General features: G+C 36.4%; 1 protein-coding gene across 1 annotated transcript in view; it reads right to left on the bottom strand.

Annotated features, from left to right (window-relative positions):
• The window catches only part of LOC126821111 (glutamate receptor ionotropic, kainate 4), a 56,577-nt gene extending 37,647 nt beyond the window's left edge, over positions 1-18,930 (bottom strand). The window contains exon 1 of the mRNA XM_050549436.2: positions 18,736-18,930. The gene's annotated coding sequence lies outside the window, so the exon portion shown is untranslated. The remainder of the gene's footprint in view (positions 1-18,735) is intronic.
• Positions 18,931-19,138: the final 208 nt, after the last annotated feature.

Below are 19,138 nucleotides of genomic sequence, written 5' to 3'. Positions count from 1 at the left end.
TTTTCTAGACACATGTTAGTAATTCACAATTGAGTATTTTGACTTTTTAGCAGTTTTTAAAACCAAATACACAATATCATGTTATACACTAAACGTAAACATCGAAGAATTTGCTGTAGCCAGACAGAATTGACTTCCTGCTGTTGACTCGTAAGCCTTCCTTGGCTAACAGTTCGATTGTAGGCCTAAATTTGTATTAGCGTTAAGGTTATGTAATCAGCTATCAATTAAGGCACCGGCAACTATTGTTTAATAGGATTTGCATGTATGACAGACATTAAGCATTGTCCATAAAATTATGATTAGATGAAGATAGATAAGATAAATTCCATGCGATAATAAAACCTGGGGTAACAACACTCACAAACACCATGGTAACTTTTTTGATGATAACTGGATGATAACAGTGCATACTTATGGGTAAATCGTCAAACAATCTATACTAGAGTAAAATAGGTCAATTACATGTCGTTTATTATGAGGTAAGATATCAGTTAACTTTTGAACGCTCACAGAGTTTAGTGTGATGACTGATTGGTATCATTTCGTGGTGTCGTGATGTCGACTCTTATAAGGCAAAAAACCGTCGTGTTGTCGAGTAAAAATGTCGTGATGTCGGGTTGTCGCCTTATCAAGGTCGACATGACGTCATTACATTATGCCAATCAGTGTGATGTCGGGTTGTGGGGTTGTCGCTATTTATAAGCAACCATGCCCATCTTAATATTATTAGGATTATGTACACTGCTCCTGGTGTTGGTCAAGAAAGTCCCCCGGGATTTTGCTGCGTGGTTTCTCTCTTTTTTGAAGAGTATATTTACGCTATCTACTATTAAAACTAAACCCCAACCTAACCAATTGTTAATTTCTGCTGGTTGCGAAAGCAACGCATTTACTTATTAATAATTCAGTCAATAGCACGTTGGACCAGCACTGTTACTGAGAATTTATTTTATCCCGTGTACCAACGTTTCACTAGTTTAAACTAAAGTTGATATGACCCCCGTAATTCTAGCCTACAAACATTCCAAAATCACGTTTCAAATCCGTGGTGCGTCTCAATAATGATAGAAATTTTTCAAAAAGAGATAAAAATGTCAATCGATGTAGATATTCTGGCGTATAGACAGCTGCGTGCCACTCGTATCAGACAATCATTACGTAAAGAGGCTAAAATTATTTGATAAACACGCTCGTCTTAAACTGTCATAATTTTACCATGCTCAATATATAATAACTGCAACGTGAAATCAGGTCCAATAGAAATAATATACTTTTACCACGGAGCAAAGTGCTTAGATTTTTTAAATAATAAGATGAACTTGAAATATAATTCCACGAGAAATGGGGCCCGGACTAATGATCTAACCTTACAACTAGAAGGATGGGAGGACTACTGATCATGATTATGATTTCTAATGTCAAATTATCAATGTTGAACTCAATAAAAACTAATATGGTGTCTGAAGCAATATTTACACAAGACATTGCTTTAAACATTACAGCCGAGAGGTGCAACTTGACCTAGATCAGTTCAATTATAATATTGATAAGAGAACTTTAGGTCAGTTTGTTTGAAATCTTAATATTTAGATCATGAAGTTGTTATTTTGGGTATATTTTCACAGATGATATATTCCTCCAAATACAACCCAAATGAGTGTTATTAGGTGTTCTGGAATGAGTAAGCTTACCCTGTCCAGACACGACCCCGGTGGTTATTTGTAACCAACTGGATTGTTTGGACCTAGATTTTTTAAACCAAAGCTACTAGATATATGTTATATAAGCTGTTTAAGACAAGGAAAGTGTGCGAAAATCCATAATCACCTGGGAACGTTTGGAAAAAAGTGGAATAATAATTAATTTAAATCCATGGACATCGAGGTTCAGGTTGCATAACATAAATAGATCACTATTTAAAAATAGTAACATTTAGAAATAATCTTTCAGCCCTTACTTTTGTTAAAATTAAATATGGAAAATTATGACTAACGCTTAAGTTCAACTCCAGTACAATGAGTTTGCATTAACAGGTAACAAACATGTTTAACAAAGAATGTCTGGTCCATTCATTGATTTGCATTCCCCATTAATGTTTCACAAATATAGCAGTATTAGTGTTTACCATGATATACATATTCATATTGTATTATATGTAAACAAACTTCAATCAACTTCAATTTATCAGCAAATAATTTGATAGAAGCAAATGTCGATTCATTTTGTCCTCATTATAAAACGTTTAATATGCTAACGTCAAAACTATACAAACCGGATCTCCAACACATTTAAAACTAGTAGTGGCGTCGTTCTTAAAAGTCTGTATGCGGTTAGTCTAACCGCTCAGTAAAGAGTATCCGTTCTTAAATTCTATTGAATACTTGTTAATTCTAATGAATACCTGTTCATTCTAATGAATACTAAGCCCTTTTCAACATTTTTTATGCTAATGAATACGATTTCATTCTAAGGAATACTATTTCATTCTAATAAATACTATTTCGACTCTAAAGAATATTTGTTTATGATATACTATTTCTCTTACGGCATGACTACATTTGTATAAACGTAAGTTATTAGCGTTTCGAAATTTGTGTCATACTTTTCTAGACACATGTTAGTAATTCACAATTGAGTATTTTGACTTTTTAGCAGTTTTTAAAACCAAATACACAATATCATGTTATACACTAAACGTAAACATCGAAGAATTTGCTGTAGCCAGACAGAATTGACTTCCTGCTGTTGACTCGTAAGCCTTCCTTGGCTAACAGTTCGATTGTAGGCCTAAATTTGTATTAGCGTTAAGGTTATGTAATCAGCTATCAATTAAGGCACCGGCAACTATTGTTTAATAGGATTTGCATGTATGACAGACATTAAGCATTGTCCATAAAATTATGATTAGATGAAGATAGATAAGATAAATTCCATGCGATAATAAAACCTGGGGTAACAACACTCACAAACACCATGGTAACTTTTTTGATGATAACTGGATGATAACAGTGCATACTTATGGGTAAATCGTCAAACAATCTATACTAGAGTAAAATAGGTCAATTACATGTCGTTTATTATGAGGTAAGATATCAGTTAACTTTTGAACGCTCACAGAGTTTAGTGTGATGACTGATTGGTATCATTTCGTGGTGTCGTGATGTCGACTCTTATAAGGCAAAAAACCGTCGTGTTGTCGAGTAAAAATGTCGTGATGTCGGGTTGTCGCCTTATCAAGGTCGACATGACGTCATTACATTATGCCAATCAGTGTGATGTCGGGTTGTGGGGTTGTCGCTATTTATAAGCAACCATGCCCATCTTAATATTATTAGGATTATGTACACTGCTCCTGGTGTTGGTCAAGAAAGTCCCCCGGGATTTTGCTGCGTGGTTTCTCTCTTTTTTGAAGAGTATATTTACGCTATCTACTATTAAAACTAAACCCCAACCTAACCAATTGTTAATTTCTGCTGGTTGCGAAAGCAACGCATTTACTTATTAATAATTCAGTCAATAGCACAGAGAATTGAATGGTTAATGATAAAATAAAAAGTCCCCCGAGCATTCCATATATACACACACATTACTACATAATTCTTTGTGTGTGACCTATGGATCATAAAGCAACACTTCTATGTTATTTGTACAATTATACCTCTATGTTTCTTTAAGTATTTTCTTTAGAAAAAAGAACTCGATTCTGAAGATCATTATTAATCCAATTAGTGATTTCTCGAATAATCTTTTATCGACCGACTATCCGTTTTCAAATAATCTTCCACGGAATAAAGCAGGGAGGAAATCCATCTATAATTGCATTGATCAGGAGATAATTGTCAGATCTATACTATCCATCTATATATAGATTATATATAAAAAAAATTTGTGTTACACATTTATCCAAAAAATGAAATTCAGTTTCTGTTTGTGAATTTGTGTCAGTTTAACACCCCAAAGCAAAAAGCACGAGCGTAGAATGGACCAGGAACCGTGCATGACGTCATGACAGCCATCTTGGAATTATGACGTTATATCAAAAATCGAAGTTTGTCAATTGATGCGCAATTGTCCAATGAACAAGCATGTTAAGTGTCATGTCGATCGTAAAGTTGAATTTGTCGAGTCTTAATCTTTTTATGAAGACCGCTCTAACCGCCAAGAATAAGAACAAGACGAGTTGCGCATCGATTCCTGTTCTTGGTCCAAAACATGTTCAGCCTTTACTCAGTGGTAGCTCAGTAGCTCGGTGATTCTGTTTTAGTGCCCGAATTTTGATCTCAATAGGAATACGTACAACTTTACCATACATGAATACGTACAACTTTACCATACATGAAAGTTTAACCCATTAAAGATCTTTCCTTTGTCCTTTAGAATTAAATCTGGAAATGATGGTGATCTGCCCAACTTGTACTGGATTCCAAAGCTCCCTTTAAAAAAATCAACACAACGGATCTTCATGACTCGTCACATTACACACTACCAAACAATTAACGTCAATTATATATATCCTTTTTACTTTTTCACCGCAATGGATACTAGGGTTAACTGAGACAACGCAATTTACAATCCGATATTCGTGTTCTAGATATCTACATAAACCTGTTGTACCCATGTTGTTCTTCATTTTATTATCTGTTTACAGGGTAATACAAAACATTCCCGGAAATCTAATTTGCGAGACCAACTGGGTTATATTTTTGAAACAAATAAGAATGTGATAAAGTATTGCAATGCCCCATTTAACAAACTGTGCTTTGCTGTTGACTTTGTCGTAGTTGATTGTGGACGGTACCTAGTGTTTCGTTTAAAAATTAATTGTTTCATTCAATACTAGAAGTTCTTTAGATACATTAACTAGCTAGACATCATTAGCTGTCAACAATACCAAATAGACTAATAAGCTACGTCTTTATGTGAACTCAAAAATAAAACAGTATGAGTGCAGGATGAATACAAAAGGGGCAGGAATACAAAAACTTAAAAGGCGCAATAACGATTTGGATTCCTCATTTATTTCATTCCACTTAAAAGCGGAACATATCCCGAAACACCTGTTTTATCTGTGAATTCGTGGAGATACCAACGTTTAGTTCACTTATACATTTTAAAGACACAAATCTTGAGAATTTTTGGTTCTGACTTAGGCGACTGAAACGACAAGCTCTTCGTCAAGTCTCAACGTAGGCATGTTCCAAATTGAATATCAAGTCAACAGATCGCTCTATAATGTGGATCAGAATCTCAGATATTAACATTTGAATTTAGATCCAACATAATGTGGATACATGTACATTGTAGTATAGCATCGTTACTGATTGGAATGTTAATGAGACCCTGGAGTATTATTCAATAAGCAACTAAATATATCAAACCTATACCATATAATCATGACTTTAGATTCACGGGGAAATGAAAATACAAAACAGGATACTATTCACTAAACTAGAAAAGAAGTCAATTTAGCTTAGTTATTTCGCGTATTGGGCATATTATGGAAAAACATCCAGGAAAACGTTGTGTAAAGGCTGTGGAATATAATATAAAAAAAGGGTCGTTGTAATTATTCTTTGAATTGATTCTAAATCCAGCGAAAGTCAAAGGTAAACATGAATGTAATTTTAGAAATCATTCATATTTACTATATTTACTTGTTAGCCGAATAAACGATGTTCATTGTTAGCTTCTTTTTCATTAATATTTAGGCTCAACTAACATTTTAACTGAAAACGGATCGTGACACTTTTATTATCTTAGTGTAGACGCGAAAAGAAACGAACTATAAAGGCAACAATTCTTTCACAACAGCAAGACTTCATGTTTTATACATTATAATTATCGGTCCATGAAAATGGCGATCCCACGAGGAATACCTGAATTGCTTGTATTAAAAAATAAGAAGGCGACAACTGTCATATCACATACATGTTACCGCATAATATATCGACACGGGCGTATTTATACGATTCGTGTGTGTGTGTGTGTAATTATTTCCCGTCCGCTTTCATGACTACAATTATTGAGCATATAATCCTACCTGTCACGGGTACAAATCATCTCTTTTAAACCGACGCGTTAAAAGCTGGCTTTACCCGACATTTTAGTACGGAACAGGCTTGACACGTTAACGTCATGTAGACGGGCCTAATATATTTCGTGTACAAGAGCCAATCTATGGAAGCCTATAACTACCATTCATAATTTCTACTTTTCGCCTCTTCAGAACGCGAAAGTCGAAAAGTCGAAAAGTAGAAGTTACGATAGATCATAGGTCGCTAATAGCGCAGTGTGTTAATTTCCTATTTTCGAATTGCATTTTGGCTTGGTATGCGTGTTGGCGCCTTCTTACTGACATCAATAAATACAAAAATATGACTAAGTTGAAAGTCGACAAGACGGTATACAAGCCAAAATACAAGTCGAAAATAAGAAACTAGGAAAAAACGAGGGGCGCTATTATCGCTGTGTGTTATTTCTTAATTTCCTATTTTCGAGTTGATTTTGGCTTGTATAGCGTGTTGACGCCTCACATTTTGTCGTAACTTCTACTTTTCGACTTTCGTGTTTTGAAGAGGCGAAAAGCAGAAATTATAATATAGGCTTCGATACCAATCAAAATACGCGACTATATGGGTCGCCCATGACTAATGCACTGTAATTATGAATGACCGTTCCGATTCTGTTAAAAACATCGCTTGGTTCAATTTACTGACAATATTTGCAGATAAACGCAAGTTGTGTCACTATATTGGATCGGGTATGTTAAATTAGTCCTAATAGTATAAAATTAACTGATTTTGAAGATGTTGCATGCGTTAATAAAGAAATTAAGTTCGCCAGGAGAAACTCAGGGCGTCCAATCGTAGCCAAAACAAACGCTTCAGTGTCTCAACGTTTTTAGCTACGTTCTCGTAGCTAGGTGGTAAAGGGATTTCGACATTTACGTAACTTCTAATAATTATATTATAGCCGAACCAGGTGCCATTGCAAATATGTGTGATACTAGCGAAACACAAAGATCGAATAATTTTCAATTCCACAAACCTTAGTAAATACTGAACGGAACTGAACCATTTTTGGACTGATATTCCAATTAAAGATTCGTCTTTCACAGTACTGTATAGTTTGTATGTGATTCCTATAGCTCTAAATGGCGCATCGGAACTTTAACCATGGGGATGAAGGCGATGAATGTTCTTTCCCGATCTTCAATTCCCACATGCTGGAATAGCCTCAATCACGACTGGCTCTTCTGGAAAGTTTCCTAGTAAGCATTTGTCTGTGATATCACCTTGGAACGAATGGATAAATAAGACTAGAGGCATGAAATCAATACAAATTAATATAAACGTCGGGTAGCCACATACTCCTCACAGTGTTTCGTTTAATAACCAGGTTAATTGGTTCCTACAATTTTATTGTTAAGCTGGAATGGCTTCGAAGGTTCCTCCATCTCAATAAATAATAGCTGCTCGTAATACCTGGGTGAGCTCCGACCAGTCTCGCTCAACACCTTCCTTTATAACCCCCTAATTTCTGCACTTCCTAGATTGACCTTGACGTTAATTTCCGTGTCAAATATGGAATAAACCTCCCCATTTCCCAAGACCAGGGGAGGGGGGGGGGCATTACCATAGTTGGTCTACCAAACATAGGTCAATAAACAGATAGAATTTTATGGATATATTGACAATGGTTAGGATTTTACCAAAATATCACTGTTTTCTACATATAAACATGTCGTCCGCTTTTATTAGTGCGTGGGATTTGACTGTATAGAAAGAGTGAAGCAACAATTTTTCAAAAACCCAATATTGTCTTAAGGACCAAAGTCTTACAGTTTAGAGCAAGCTTTTCTGTTTTATGAAAAGGACGTATGACGTAAATTGCAATATTTTTGTGTTGTGTGTCTTATTGGTTCCTGTTTGCCTCGTAGTCTGGAGTATCGGGTCTTCAGAAAGAACAACACCGTTTTGATGTGGGTAAAACACGTTATAATGCTTACAAAACTTTCTATCGAAATCGATGATAAATTTATACTTTAGGGTAACAACTAATCATAACGTAAATTATTAGTGAATAAATTAGCGTACATAAATCTTAATTACTCCAACACGATCTCATCTCACTTTCACATTTGCTGTACACAAACACAAATCAGCTAGTGTCTCAATTAGGAAATGTTTGCGCATTTTAATGATATTTATTCTATACTTTACGCGGAATTGGTGTATATACATATGTACGAGGTCGTGATATACCGTAACAACGTAACGTGTTGTAGTCAGGTACGCTTCATATGATCTATATGATCTATCAAAAATGCACAGTCGTTGCTGATAACAACACGGCAATCAATAGAACAAAGTGAAAGTAAATACAAGGAAGGGAAATGAAAGACCTAATTCATTTCCCGAATCAATGTTACTGGCAACAGATCAAACATTTACATGGCGTTGAAGATGGAGGTTATGGATGCTAAAACAAAAGAGGGATAACAAACAGCACTTGTAGAATACATAATAATATCTACTGATGAGTCTTTTTAAATTGTGTGCCATCATTATATATCGACATTAATATATTAATGCCGGCGTATTCCAAGTGTCTACGCAGTAAGACAAAGAGCTGAATATTATACACACTTCTACTTCTCGAATTTGAGACTAAAGGGCCACCAAAAATATATTATAAATTACGGAGTTTAAATGAAATGGTCCACCTCTTCCTTTTTATACGCCAACATTTCCACGTATATTGTCGTCGCCCATGTCCTTGCGTCCGTTCACATTTTGATTGTGGACACTCTACACAATTTTTACCCGATTTTAACGAAACTTGAAATATAGGTGTATCTCCCAAAGATGTCGGTTCCTTTCGGACCGAAACTGCCGGACAAAAAATCCGCTCCTCGAACGCAAATAGTGTAAAAAGTATGTCATATCAAGGCTGTGGACATTCTAGAGGTCACAATTTTGATCCGATTTTGATGAAACTTTAAATTTATGTTTATATCACAAAGACCTCCGTTCCTGTCGATAATCACGCATTTTGGAATGTAACCTCCTGGATTATGGCACCTGATGGTTCGAAAAATCATGATTTTAGCTTGTGGACCATCTAGATGTCACAATTTAGATTCAATTTTAAAAACCGTTTACACCTCAAGAAGATTGAGTTCGAAATCCATAAAAATGCGACCGAAACTGCTGGACAAAATGGCCGCTTCTTGTACGCAAATAATCTAAAAGTAATACCAAGGTTGTGGACCCTCTAGAAGTCACAGTTTTAGTTCGAATTTGATGAAACTTGAAATGTATGTTTATATCACAAAGATCTTGGGTCCTCTCGATAATCACGATCGGAACCTAACTTCCGGGATTATAACCCCTGATTGTTCGAAAAATCACGTGTTTAACTTGTAGATGCTCTAGAAGCCACAATTTGTATTCAATTTTTAAAAAAAAAACATTTATTATATCACTGTTAAACTTCAGTGAAGGTTGAGTTCAAATTTCGTAAAAATCTGTCTAAAATGGCCGCTCCATGTACGCAAATAGTCTAAAAGTATGTAATACCAAGGTTGTGCACCCTCTAGAAGTCAGTTTTTATCCGATCTTGATCAAACTTAAAATATATGTTTATATACAAAAGATCTCGGCTTCTTTCGATCATGCATATCGGGCAGTAACTTGATTATGGCTCCTGATTGTACAAAAAATTGTGTTTTTGTTTAGCTTGTTCTCTTGCAAAATGTGGGCATATCTTGTCTGGCAACCGCTGGTTTCTAATACAAGGTAGAAAAGAAAGATAGGTATTGACAGGAATATTGTAAGTATCCGTTCAACCATTAAATAATGCGCTAGTGACGCCACCAAATCGTCCAATATGTTTAGATATTGACATAGTATCTCACTAACTAAATCAATTAATGCCTGAGTGACATGAACAATTACACCACCAACTGTAGATTAAGTTAACGAACATGCAGACACATATGATTTAATATTATTTAATCCTTATTTAAAAAGTAGTGTCTCTATATTCTTTCCAGGAGCTTGGTTTGATTCCAGTAGCTGTAGTCGTGACATATCTTTACAATTTAGAAATAAGTGGACAGTCTAGTTTAAATTTATACTGCAATCAGAAATATCCTTATCCGAAAAACAAAATTGGTTAATGGGAAAGTCTTGAAGCCGATTGTTCGTCAATGGGCCTTTAAATGGAATACAATGATATCTACACGTGTATGTATATTATGTCAAATTATAAAATATTACGATACGCGCTTCTTTGAAAATCAAACATTAGTAGAAAATGTAATATTCTTAAAGGGATTCAACATTTTTTACAAAAAAGGCTCCTTTCCACACCTCTCTCACCACCTCCTGCCTTGCAGCTCATGCAATAAAACTGTAGTTGATAAAACTAAAAAAGATAATTAATGGAGAAGGAAAAGGTCCCAAATAAAACTACCTTTCAGGGGCCATGATATAAAGTCTTATTTACCCTGTGTATCAAGGGGCCAAATATATTGGAGGTAATTCTAATATAATATAATGATTATTAAAACATGCTATTGTCATAAAAAATCGTTCATTTCATCACTCAAGAGGCATGAATTGAATGGTTGGTTTTGCAATAAGCATTAGCAGGGCCACCGGAAGCAGTTCTTGATTGGGGGGGGGGGGGTACCAACCTAGGACTTTCGGCGAAGGTTCAGGGGCCGCCTAGGCCCCGGAAGCTCCCGGAAATCTAGTAAAATTACAAAATTACTTACCAATGAAGGAAGTTTTGGGGTTTTTTTTTTAATCCCTTACCATGAAAGAATTGCAGGCGATGGTGGTTTCTTGGGATGCTAAACTGGAAAAATATATGCATAATAATACCAAGGTTGTGGATACAAGTTTTATCCGATTTTGAAATTTTGTAGTAATATCGGACGTCCTTGTTGTGTTTCCTTCGTGATCGCAATAAAACTACAGGTTAGATAGTTTCTACAACTTTATTGTTAAACTAGTTGGCTCCGAAGGTCCCTCGTTCTCAATAAAGCATAGATGATGGCTGCTCTGAATATCTGGGTGAGTTCTGATCAATTTCACTCAACACCCTCTTTTATAACTCCCTTATTTCTGAACGTTATAGACTGACATTGGCGTTAATTTCCTTGCCAGATATGGAATAAACAACAATATTCTCCCATAACCTTATTTAGTCTACCAGACACATACCATAAACAGGTTTTTTTTTATATATAAACATGTCATTTACTTTCATTAGTGCGTGGGATTTGACTCTATAAAAAGTGTTAACTAACAATTAGTTAAAGATACACTATTGTCTTAAGGACCAAAGTACTACAATTTACACTTTATGTTTATAATCCCATGATCTCGGTTCCTTTCGATATTGGCGTATATCGGACCGTAACTTCTTGGATTATGGTCCCTGGTTGCACGAAAAATCAATTTTAGCTTGTGAGGCCATCTAGGGATCACATTTGTTATTGATTGTAAAAACCGTTACACCACTACGGCCGGGTTCAAATTCAAGGTTCAAATGACTGCCCCAATTTACGCAAATAGTGTAAAAGCATATATTACCCATTGCGACCTTCGGTTAAAGTGATTTCTTGACTATGGTCGAACTAACTGAATCCGAATTTCATTTAGAGTGGACCATAGTCTGAAAATACTGAACCATGGTCAGAATAGATCCAAGATGGTGGGTGTCGATGAAACGTAAGTGTAGAATATTTAGAAAGAATCTGTTTTGTTTAGTATAATATGAAGCTTGAATGAATTTTAAATGGTTGTTACTTCTATGAGCAGATATCCTTTGTCCGGTATGTTATGTCTGAATCTATATAAGTCTAAGAATTACGCATTATTTCAATATTTGCGTTATGCAAAATTAAAGTCAAATTACAAGGAATTTTGTCGACTCTGAAAATTAATTTGAGTCGCGCAAATTTAATTTTATGAAAGTATTATTTGTTTATTAAACTATATAACATCATATAGCATAGCAATTCATTATCCTCCATGGAGGGATGAATAGACCTTCCTTAAGCTTAAGGGTTATGGTCGAAGTCTAAAGCAGAGTAAAATGACATCAACATGTCTATGGAGGCAGCCATCTTTGAATGCAAATGGGCCGGACCATTGACTATTCAATATAGCGGCGCCCATGTCAGTTGTTTCGCCTGCTATTTACTATATTGTGGCGATAGGGAATAAGAAATACTGGCTCCATCCGAGTTAATTGGTAACATGGATTATTTAGCAAAGTTTTTTTTTTACCGTGGGCCTATAACAAGAATTTTCTTAGGCTTCTGTGTTTATGGTAAATGGACAGTGACTAACGCCAGATACAAGCTGAATTGATTTTTTCTCAGTACATTCATGTGGTAAACAAGGATGTTTCAAATATACTCTTCAAATAAAGTAAAGTAGGGGATATTGAAACGCAAATACCTATGCAGGTTGTGATATGATAAATAGTCATAGACACTTTACATGCCTTGAAAGTATGTTCACAGATGAATAACTTACCGCCCCAACAGAACCACCGAGCTGCACATGCGACACGCAATAGCGTCATACACGTGGGAGGTGTTCATTGTCAAATTTGACACTTCAAGGAAGGGTTGATGAAAATTGTCGCGTGTTGGTTTATCTATCCATGTTTGCTTTCCTATCGGTTCTTGCATAAGGTTTACTGTTTAGCGTATCTTTGCTTTAGTGTGTTACGTTTAATTTGATCGGGAGACGTGTTCGTCGACGTCAAGGTCAACCGACAACACTGCAAGAATTGGCCGTGGCACTACAAGAGGAGTGGGTCAGATTGTCCCAAATCGTGATTGGACGGTTGATTAGGAACATGCCACGACGAATTGCTGACTGTCTGAGGATTGGTGGAGCAATTACCCATTATTAAGACAAAAATCTAAAACGTCCATTTTCACTTTTGACGGTGTATTGTTACTGTATCTCTTTACGAGTGAAATGGGGCCGTCAGATAAGCCGCCCATATGAACTGTTTATGTTCATGTGTAGACAATTGGCCTGTTATTAACATACACTGGTTACCTCTAATAAAAACAGCGGTGCATTTCCGCAGTTTTGTATTGTTTTTTTGAAGAGTATAGTATCTTGCGACATGGGCTAGTTTTCTTGAGATTAAAATGTTTCGAAATGGATTTAAAGCAAACCTTTGATAGATAAATGAGTTTCAATAAGTTTTTGGTCCAAATATATCATCAAATCACACAGTTTGTACGCCGGAAGGCATCTTTAATTTACTACAATGATGTAGTAACACAAATGGCTACATGCTGCTGTCTGATTATGTTATGATTTCAAACAACAGGGATGTGCAGCAACACATTTGAAATACCATGGATACAGTCTTCAATCGATAGAGAAATTAGAAATCTATACGAAACGGTGGATAGCGAGCGAGAAAAAGTTATTATCATTTGAGCGATCTAGTGACATTCAATGAAATGTTCGGCATGAACAAGTTGATAATATCAATAATGTTTCACAGTGCATCGTTATTGTCACCAAGTCGTAAAATGGTCGGTAAGTTGGATAATAAAAAAACCCGATCACTGCCATAAATCAAATGATCTGACGAGAAAACAATTACATTAAGCTATTTGTGTAATATTAGTAGGCCTATATTACATTAACTAAAACCGTGACAAACTAACACTGGAAATAATACCGCCTTAAAGGCATTGCACTCACAAGCAAAACAATATTATGTATTCTATAACCAATTAACATTTCCAGTCTAAACAAACTTAATGTTTATTTGTATGCATTACATCCTCAATTGAAAAACGTCAAATTTTGTAATCAGTTGACAAGTGCCATGGCAGATGTGACTATTCAGATGGGATTTAATGATCTCAATATTTCATTTTTTTTGACATTTTTTAAACTGTATATTGTCTGTACTCCAAGAATGTTTTCCGTCTTGTTTTTTTTTATATCTGTGGTTTTTTTTTTTTTTTTTTTTTTTTGGCTTTATTTTGTTCATTTTGCGCCTGGTCCTTTTTGGGCCTGTTTTCTCTGTCAGTGATATCGATGCGAAACTTGACATTCATTTGGGAAGACATAGCTAAATGTGGTGGGCGGCATGTCTATACTATTTCGATGTGCAATTATATAACATAGTGTTATCAAGTATATATTACTAAATTTGGATGTCTGAAGATTCTTCTCTTCTGTTGACTGGTGACGCCGCGTTTAAGTTTTAGAACTCCTTAACGGGCGCCGTTGACGAAATACGGTATGCAAACTCCGTGAAACGCCATATTTAATATGGCCACTTGCAAGTGAGTGTGGTGTGACATTATGTCTTGTTATTGTATGTATTTTTCTTTTATCTATTTCGTGGCGCTAGGACCCATTTTCTCTACTGGTACTCCTATTTATTCTAGTTACCGGTAAACAGATTCTGTCTGCGGGCCTAAAATTTTAAATACAGATAAATACTCATTAACAATTACAATCAAAACATCACACATTGAAACTTATTTTCTATCCAAATTACAGAGGTCGCTATTTAACAGGCCTGTTTGCTACTTTTTTATTTACCAAAATTACTCCCCTTGTTTGCTATAGTTTTCCCAGCTACACTATACCAAACATCCTCAAGATACAATCACAGGGCGAATGGGGAGATACTGTGGTGATTCAATGACTAAGACACGTTGTATATGCAGTTCCGGATTTACCTATAGTCTTGGCTGGCCGAAGCCTATTGCCTCGATCCCGGCGGTAGCTGAGAAAGTTTTTCGGGATTTTTCAGAATGGTTTCCCCTTGTCAGTGAAGCAGATGTGGGGTCTACCAAGGATCATCGTCTAGTATTTCGATCGGGACGAAACCCGTATACATTTTGGCGTGCTCGTGAAAGAACCCATCATGACAGTTGAAATTTAGTTTAAAGGACAATATTGGTGCCAGTCATTATCACATATGTGATAGAGCTGGTTAAACACATTCCAAATATAATTTTAACACGGAGATCATTGCTACGATAGCTGAGTAATACAGGTTTCCTGAATCGGAAGTGACGAACGCCAAAGGAAAACACGAGTAATCCCTCTATATAGCTGACTGATGTGACGAGTGATAACAGATGCACAGCCGAATTTCTGCTATATAGAGGGATTACTCGTGTTTTCCTTTGGTGTTCGTCACTTCCGATTCAGGAAACCTGTATTACTCAGCTATCGTACCAATGATCTCTGTGTTAAAATTATATTTGGAATGTGTTTAACCAGCTCTATCACATATGTGATAATGACTGCCACCAATATTGTCCTTTAAGAACGATTGTTATACATGATGAAACTAGTTGTCCGAAAAACAATTGAATAGTTTCATGGTTGGACTCCAGCCTGCAGGCCGCGTGGATTTCCGGAAATCCCAATCTGGGAAAACCGACGTTAATCTGTGACCGGAAAACACGTATCTGACGACGTGATTAAAAGTTTGCAAAATTTTTTTATGAGTTTTCATGAATTTCGCCGGAACATGGACACGATAAAACCGATGGATACATTGTACATAATAGCTCACGGGATATAAATGTAATATTGGTAAATGTTAACGGGAAAAAGTTTTGCAGGTTTCGTTACGCGGCCTGCAGGCTGGAGTCCAGTCATGAAACTATTCATTTGGTTTTTTTTTTCAGACAACTAGTATCATTATGTATAACATTCGTTGTGAAACTAAATCGGAGAAATTTTGATTTGACAGTTTTTACGTATTTTTGAAACAGGTTTCGAAGTGTTTTGGTTCTGTTATGCAAGATCCTGTTCGGTGTTCCAAAGTTCGGTGCTAAGACCACCTAAAGATAAATCTTAAATGTTCCTATTATTAATTAGAACAGGTTTCGCTTTAGTTTTTATATTTTACGCTCATATTTATTGCTTTAAATCTTCCTAGTGCAAAAATGGAAAATTGGACCTTTTGACCTCCGGGGTCACAAAGAACAAAGGTGAATGTAACAAGTTTACATTTTTATTGAAAAATTGATTACTTTCGATCATTTTCAGCAGGTCATAATTCTTATCCGATTTAAAAAACCGTATTATTATATCACCGTTAAACCCTAAGGACGGTTGAGTTCGAATTTCGTGAAGATCGTCCCAAAACTGACAGACAAAATGGCCGCCGTTCGTTCTCAAATAGCGTAAAAATATGGTATATCAAGGTTGTGGGCCCTATAGAGGTCACAATTTTTATCTGATTTTGTTGAAACTTGAAATGTAAGTTTATAACCCAAAGATCTCGGTTCCTTTCGATATTCGCGCATATCGGACCGTAACTTCCTGAATCATGGCCTCTGATTGTACGAAAAATCACTTTCTTTTTAGCTTGTTCTCTATCCATCTCTCGAAAATGTGGGCGTATCCTGCCTCGCAGCCGCTGGTTGTTAAAGCTAAGGCCACGATATCGTCTGAAACCATTTCTAATGTATCCATAGGCGTAGGAGCCGGGGGGGCAGGGGGGGGGGGCATTTGGCCCCCAAAAAATTTATTTTCGGGCAATGAAAAATTCGACGACCTTTTTTTTCTATTAACGTTTAGAGAAAAAATATAACTAACTTATTTCTATGAGATCCACACTGCCCAAAAAGTATTTTCTCGTCTTTTTCTTGTCCTCTGCATATGCCCGAAAATATGCCCGAAACTCTCTTATGATAGGTATGCCCGAAAAAACGGTATTGCCCGAAAATAGGTATTGCCCGAAATACGGGCATCGGGCCGGAAAGTGGCAGAGGAAACTAGCAGTAAAACGCGTTTGCGACCGTCAAATATTCCAAAATTTTCTTGGCGGGTCATTCGCCTCTCAAAGAAAACCGGCGCCGCTGTCTATAAATCCGAAATTTTTCGGGCATTTCTAGTTTTGCTTCTCTAACTGTCATCGAGCCCTAATAAAACACTAATTTTACTTTTCTTGTAATTGAATATCACGAATTTGTACTGAATTGACTATGGATTAAAACATTTTGTCTGGAGCCACTCTACATTGTGCGACATTTTTCAGGCATCGATTATTATTTGTGAATGCGGATGCAACAGTCTGATTGGATGGTTAGAATTCAGAGTGGGATTTCAGTTACAAAACCATTGGATACTTTTGGAGTTGCTTACACGGGCTAGAATAGCAGAAAACGCATTTACGGTGATTAAATTTTCAAATTTTTCTCCGGGAGGGTGAGGCCTCCATATACCGCGCGACGATTGATTGGTTGTTTGGAATTCGGGTCAGCCAGGTAGGCTATATTGGACCAAATTGAAGTTGCTGTATTCACAGACTGGAATAACAGGAAAACGCGTTTGCGGCAGTTACATTTTCAAAATTTTCTCCCAACGGTCCTGTAAACGATTGATTGGAATTCGAGCCACCACCTTAATAAGGCTATAATATATATTCGACAACTTTGAAGTTGCTTTGTTCATCGGCTGAAATAGCAGGAAAACGCGTTTGCGACAGTTAAATTTTCAAAATTTTCTCCTAACGGTCCCGTCTTCGAGGACTGTAAACGATTGATTGGAATTCCGAGTCAGTCACCTTAATTAGGCTATATTAGACCGCTTGAAGTTGCTTTGTTCACTGGCTGAAATATCGGGAAAACGCGTTTGCGGCAGTTAAATTTTCAAAATTTACTCCTAACGGTCCCGTCTTCGAGGACTGTAAACGATTGATTGGAATTCCGAGTCAGCCACCTTAATTAGGCTATATTAGACCACTTTGAAGTTGCTTTGTTCAACGGCTGCAATAGCAGGAAAACGTGTTTGCAGCCGTCAAATATTCCAAAATTGTCTTTGGGGGGGGGGGGGGTATACAAGGTCGCTGCTGTCTGTAAACCCGAAATTTTTTCGGGCATTTCGGGTTCTGCCCCCCTAACTGTCATCGAGCCCCTACGCTTATGAATGTATCAACCAACAAAAGTCCAGAAAAATGGTAAGGACAGAGTACTACACTTCACGTGGTTATAACCACATGACTACAAGAATGAAATGAGGTTTAACGTCCTACTTTTCTTCAGCAACGAATAGTGAAGACCTGCAAACAACTCCCGCACAGTGGTGGATCCAGAGACCATGAATAGGAGGGTGGACGGCGCACGCTGCGAGCGTCGAATGTGCGTAGCGCACAAAGGGCCTCCGCTGGAAAATTTCGAAAACTAGCAGTCCGGTTATGCCATTTCCAGCGATCTGGGACAAGAATCCGGTTGAAAATTATGAATTATATTGAGACTTTTTCAGTCAGAAATCCAGATAGGAGAGATGTGGGCCCTTTACTTAGTCCTCTTCTAATTCGAACTGTCAAGTATTCCAAGTCCAATGTTGAAAAGGAAAGTGTTTATAGTTGTTCCCATTGAGCGAAAAGCTGAAATCCAGTGAAGTGCACAGAAAATGTTAGAATTAAAAGACTAGGCACAATTAAATGCTACTGCCCGGGCAAAATTCTCAACCCACATTGCACGCATAACCATATAAAATATTTTTAAAGAAAATAACTTGTAACCATTTGAGTTTGAAACTCACGGAAGTATTGTTTTACGAATGTTGAGCTCCCGTTATCTATTTGGATCAGATTAAACATTCTAAAGTAATTTTTAAAAAAAAACAACCCGTTGAGATGGTTTATTAAATTTCTATCATTATGAGTCATTGACGATGTGTAATAAATCCTTACCTGTATAACACGGACTTGATTAAATATTATGAAATCCAATATATCGACACGATATAACTATACTTCATAGTCTAGTAATTAATTAAATATATAAATTAATATTCTCTGTTTAACACAACAGAATCCAATATCTTTGATTTTTTTTAAAAAAAACCAACACAACAGTCAGTTTAGGAATCGGCGGTTGTAGACGTCTTGTCGTATGTACGTTTTAATTTATCTACCTCGCTTCAATGTATCGCTAATTATGAATGCTATTTCACTAGCACAATGCGACCGCGTTCGATTTTTTCCTCCCATTAAGCTGTAGGCCACATGATACGCAGTTATAATGTGTAAACAAAGGCTGTTGTCATTATTAGGTTGTATATTCACGAAACATTAGGCGCTGGATCTATTATAT

This window comes from Patella vulgata, chromosome 5 (assembly GCF_932274485.2).
Source record: "Patella vulgata chromosome 5, xgPatVulg1.2, whole genome shotgun sequence".
NCBI lineage: Eukaryota > Metazoa > Mollusca > Gastropoda > Patellidae > Patella > Patella vulgata.
This window is presented reverse-complemented; position numbering and strand designations above follow the sequence as displayed.